Genomic DNA, 5,516 nt, shown 5'->3' with positions numbered 1-5,516 from the left:
ACCGTTCGCGAGTGGATTTTGACCGTCAGGGAATGGTACCAAATGTTATTTGATCCCGTGGAGATCAAGAGGAAACCGGTAATTGATTGCTTTTTAAAAAACTCACATGGTCTGAGTTTCGTTTTGTTGTTTAATTTTTTTATTATGATTATTTTTAAGATTTTATTTATTTATTTGACAGAGAGCGAGAGTGCACAAGCAGGGGGAGAGGCAGAGGGAGAGGGAGAAGGAGGCTCCCTGTGGAGCAGGGAGCCTGATGTGGGGCTCGATCCCAGAACCCCGGGATCATGACTGAGCTGAAGGCAGATGCTTCACGGACTGAGCCCCCCAGGCGCCCCTGTTGTTTAATTTTTAACTGACAGCACCTCCCTTGCATTTGCTTCTGGAGAGAAAATTGTATTTAGAGGTGATGTGTGGCTTACCAGAAATTGCATCATCGATGGATGGGCAAAGACAGCACGGGATTTCTCAAAGATGTCATGATTTTTCTTAAATAACTGTTTTCTTTCCTACTACAGCCCTTTGGAAATGTAAGTAAATACCAGCCCTGAGTTTTCTCCCATTTGTCCTGCTGCGGACTGAATGTGTCCTCCCAGATTCAGATGTGAAAACCCTCATTTCCTACGCAATGGTATTTGGAGGTAGGTCTTTGGGAGGTGATTAGCGTCAGATGAGGTCATGAGGGTGGGGCCCCAGGATGGGATTAGTGTCCTGATAAGAAGAGACACCAGAGAGTGCTACCTGGACCCCAAGCAAACCAGCCCGAGAGCTCCCACCAGATACTAAGTCTGCCGCTGCCTTGATCTTGGACTTGCAGCCTCCCAGTCTATGCTATGTTGTTACAGCAGCCTGAACTAGGGACCACCCACCCCATCTCAATTCTGGATCCCTGGGGCTGCCTTGCCCAGGACTGCCCCCTCTGGGAAGTCACTGCCGCCCTGGCCTAGGTCTCGTTGTCAGTCCCGCCCCTCTGGTCCCTCGCAGCTCCCCCACCGCCCACCTTCTGGATGACATCCCAGCTCTGCTCCTGAAGGCCCAGCAGGTTCTGCCCCGGCCCACTTTCCAGCCCCGGGGGTTACCACCTGCTCTTCCCACAGGTATGTGCAAGTTCTCATGGGTGCTGGGGGCGCGGTTTGCCCCCAAGGGATTCCCTTCATTTCCCCCTCCCTTTCATGGCCTGGCCTTTTTTATCCTTCAGCCTCTGATGTCACGTCCTCTAAAGTCTTTCCTGGCCCCCAAGGTGGACCCTCCTCGGGTGCTCCCTCCCCCAGAGCCCCACCCACATAGCTGGTGCCGAGCCACTTTCCCCACAGCGTTCTGGAAGCTCCCGCAGCAGAGGGACCGCCGTGGCCCCGGGTAAGCGGGGCAGCGTCCAGAGGCAGAACGACGTGTCTCCCGGCCCTGGGCAGTCGCTTGCAGTGTCATCCCTGGGAACCTGTCGGAATGCGAATTCTCGGGCCTCCCCCCAAGCCTGCCGAATCAGTTCTGGGGAGGGGACACAGAGGTCTGCTCTGAGCAGCCCCCAGGGGGTTCTGAGGCCCACGGAGGCTTCAAGCCAGACGCCCCTGGTTGGATCAGGAGGGGCTGTTAATGAGCACCTGGCTGAGGGAAGAAACACAGCTGCAAGTGCCAAGTGAAAGTCCCAGGCCCAGGTGGTGGGTGTTTCCCAGAGTTCTTGTGGCTCTTGTCTTCTTAGGCCTGGACATTTCGCGTGTCATGTGCACAGACTCCTAAAATGGTGCTGCCAGGGAAGAACCCTAAAGGTCACTCTGTGCCGTTTTTCAAGTTGCAGTCGAGCAGCACAGGACTGGAGCGGCTCAGCTGCCTCAGCGGGGGCCTGCCCGGGAGCAGGGTCGGCTGTGTGGGGCAGCCCAGGCCCCTGCGGGCAGAGACCCCCGCAGAGCCGGTGGGGGAGGGGCTCCCCGCGGGAGTGCCCCCGAGCCCTTCCTCTGACCCCCAAGCTGCCGGGGGGTGGGGTGCTGGGGTCACGAGTGCTTATGCCGCCTCCAGACAGGCCCACCCCAGTTGCTGGAGGCTTTGTGAGGATTTGGGGTCCACGGCTCCTGTTTTTTCTTCAGTTTCTGCCCAATTCTTGGGCAAAGGGGCAATTTGCGATGTCTGTGCGCACCAGCTTGTGCCAGGCTGAGAAATTAAGAACTGAGCTGGGCCGGGTCTTTCTCTCCTCCAGAGAGCTCATAAGCGAGGCCACATGGGGGACAAACACGTGTAACACACACGCCCCCTTCTTAGCCCCGCAAACCCAAGCACCAGATTTCCAGACGATGGTGTCAGGACTGGGGTGACCATGTAATTTAGTCTCTAAAGCAGGACATGTGTGAGAGCTACAGGGGGGAACATAAAGAGCCTAGGGCCACAGCATGAGCGGGGCAAACCCCGGCTGTCCTGGGCAAGGGTGCAGCGTGGCCATCTATGAACGGGGTGAGGGTGGTTAGGAAGGATTTCCACTGACATGTTGCAACAAGCAAAAACACAACGCCCGGTTGTTGTAAAACGTCCTTGTCTCGCCATGATCTATGGGCACCAGAAAGAGGGACTTCCATGGCCCTTAGGGGCGAGTGGAATGAGACGTAAGGGATGGTGTGGCATCCAGGGGGGCAGTTGGCCATCTGAGGATGCAGGGGGCTCTCAGTCCTGAGTTCTGGGGAGCTTCTGGTGTCCTCCCAGCCAGGCTATATACCACACCAATGGGACCAGGGTCGTTTTCTTCTGGCAAAACTGGGATCCGGCCATTCTCCTGCTCCACGCCTCTCCCCATAGCTGACAGAAAGAGGTAGGACTTCCTCTGGAAGCCCCCATCCTGCTGTCATCCCCGGGTCTCTGTCACCAGGTTCCATGACCCTGCACCTCTGCTCGCAGGTCCTGGAATGCCTCTTCCCCGCCGGTTCACAGGAGGCCTTTGAGCTGCTTCTTAAACCCCCGCTTCTGAAAGGCCCCCCTGGTCACCCTCAGGCAGGGGCAGCACCCTCTTTTGCTCTTACACCTCTAGGGGTCTCATCCACCTGGCTAGGCCACAGTGGCAGCTGGGAGAGAGATACCTTTCTTGTTCATCTCTTCTCTCCCTCAGGGACCATCACAGACTAGATGCTTCTAGATTAGCTGCTGAACTAGTTAACTTTTCTCTTCCTACATATCTCCAGGGAGGAGATCCTCCTGGAGTGGCCCCCCGGGGACGGGGAGGAGGGACATTAAGGAATCTCAGAGTCAGGAGGGATGCTGGGGGTTGGACAGTGGCCCACTGCTCACCTCTTCAGCCTGACTTCCAAGCACCATCCCTGCCTCTCAAGGCTCAGTCCCTTACAAGGATCTCCAGTACCGCTGCAGGCCCGAGTGTGCCCCCCTGGAGCTCACCACAGTTCCCATACACCACCCCCCATCTCTGTCGCTCCCCAGCCTCGCAGGAAGATCTCCCATTTCAGACTGAGATCTGCAAAACCTTTTGTAGCCTAAGCCTTTACTTAGAAGAGGCCATTTCCTGCATCAAGTCCCCACCCTGCCCTCTGTAGGATGCCCCCCAGGCATAAAGAACCTTCTGGATGAGCACTTGGCACACGGCAGACACAGCTCCTTCCAGACCTGCTGGGTGTTTCTGGTTCACTGTTGTGCCCCCAGCGCCTAGCCCAGCCAAGCACATAAATGTCCTCAGTGAACATTCACTGAAGGAAAAAATGAACAAATTTATTTTATTCTCAGCAGAAATAAAATGATAATGAATAAAAGACAATCACGGGCGCCTGGGTGGCTCAGTTGGTTAAGCGACTGCCTTCGGCTCAGGTCATGATCCTGGAGTCCCGGGATCGAGTCCCGCATCGGGCTCCCTGCTCAGCAGGGAGTCTGCTTCTCCCTCTGACCCTCCCCCCTCTCATGTGCTCTCTCTCATTCTCTCTGTCTCAAATAAATAAATAAAATCTTTAAAAAAAAAAAAAAAGACAATCACTAATTTGCCGGTATCCATCATAAGAAACAGAAAGACCCAGATGTATATACTTCTTTCGTTGAAGAGTGATGTCAAATGTTGATTGACTTATTTAATTGACGCAAATCTTTTACCTCCAGAATACTCTACCTTGGCCTTGAGAGATCCAGAGCCCAGCCACCAGGCTTGCAAGGTATGTGGCACCTTTGGGTGGTTGGAGGGCCGGAGTGGGGAGACGCGTGGCCTCTATGGATCCGTGGTACCCAGAAAGCAGGGAGAGAAATGTGCAAACATTGGCTGGTATTTTGTTGCTTTAATCAATTGATTTTATAAGACTGCAGGATGTGGAAGTTGGCTGGCAATTATGGCTCTTGCCTTAATTTCCTGAGATGAGGCAACAGAGTGGCCAGGCAGGGAAGCAGGTACGGCGTGAGAGGCTGGATGACCGCACATCTGCTCCTGTCCTAGGCTTCTGGAAACCTCTTTAAATTTTGAACGTTATCAGTGTCATTTCAAAGGGGAGGAAGAAAACACATTTCCTTTTTTGTTAGTTTTAATGACACTCCTTCACAAGTTTATTCCCAGGGAGCACTCCCTTGATGCCCTGAAATTTCTGATTTATCTCCTAATGGAAATCAGCCTATTCAGAGCTGGTCCATGATTGATCAGGAAGTCGGGAATTTGCCCCAGGAGGGAAGCGCCACTGACATTTTGCACTAACGTGACATTTGCCCTAAATCTTCACGGTTGGCTCCCGCCTCTCCCCTGTAAAACAACACTGCTCACAAATCCACTGGATCTTTCTGGAGTCAGGACCAAGCCAGTTCCCTCCTTGCCTTCTCCATGCTCCAGACACTTCTCTCCTCCTGCTCAGTTGATGATCCTTTTGAAGGTGAAGAATTGAGGCTATTTAATTGGGGGAAAGGTCACAAGTGATTGGGAAACATTATCAAGGATTATGAAAGGTATCCCTCTGCCTATCTCCTGTTCTGCACAGAGCTACTCTGCCTCCATCCAGGGAAAGCAGTGTGGGGGCCGGTACCGCCTCAGGAGACCTTCTGGCCAGCTAGTCACGAAGCAGAGGGGCCGCGCTAAGCCATGACCGGGAAGTCAGACCCAAGCCTCCTTTCTGATGGGGATGCATAAGACGTTATCTGTAGAGAACATCGGGCCTCCCATTTTCTGAAAAAGCCGGTGGCAAGTGTCAGCACTAAGATATGGTGAGCAGGTCGGTGTTCTGGGGTGGATGGAGAGTCGAAAGCGGGAGCCACACAGATTCACCGCTCCGCTGTGCTTCTGGTCGAAGGAGGGGGCTGAGCGACATCTGTGGTGTCGAGGACACAGCTGGACAGTCGTCATCCTGGAGGTAACTGGGAGTCCCCGAGCCTCGGGAGCAGCCTGCTGAGTTACATCATTCGTTGACAGGTATTGCTAAGAAGAGACTCAACAGTAAACCAACAACTGAGCATAGATGTGTTCATTCATTCATTCATTCAATGTGAGTATCAGAGCTGTGGCAACTACTAGGATGGGAGCAGAGCAAGCAAAGATGGAAGATGCAGATTTGTAGGGGAGGCAGGTG

The 5,516-nt window shown here is 53.8% G+C and overlaps 1 long non-coding RNA gene across 1 annotated transcript; it reads left to right on the top strand.

Moving 5' to 3' along the window:
- Nucleotides 1-487: 487 nt before the first annotated feature.
- On the top strand, nucleotides 488-4,995 carry LOC118007268. Its single transcript, XR_004678356.1, has 3 exons — nucleotides 488-530; nucleotides 4,075-4,127; nucleotides 4,932-4,995. It is a non-coding gene; the product is annotated as an uncharacterized LOC118007268 (long non-coding RNA).
- The last annotated feature ends 521 nt before the right edge of the window (nucleotides 4,996-5,516 follow it).

The sequence above is a fragment of the Mirounga leonina genome, unplaced genomic scaffold (assembly GCF_011800145.1).
Source record: "Mirounga leonina isolate KUSES-001 unplaced genomic scaffold, KU_Mleo_1.0 Mir_117, whole genome shotgun sequence".
Lineage (NCBI taxonomy): Eukaryota > Metazoa > Chordata > Mammalia > Carnivora > Phocidae > Mirounga > Mirounga leonina.
The sequence above is the reverse complement of the archived record's forward strand: the minus strand, read 5'-3'. Positions and strand labels throughout refer to the sequence as shown.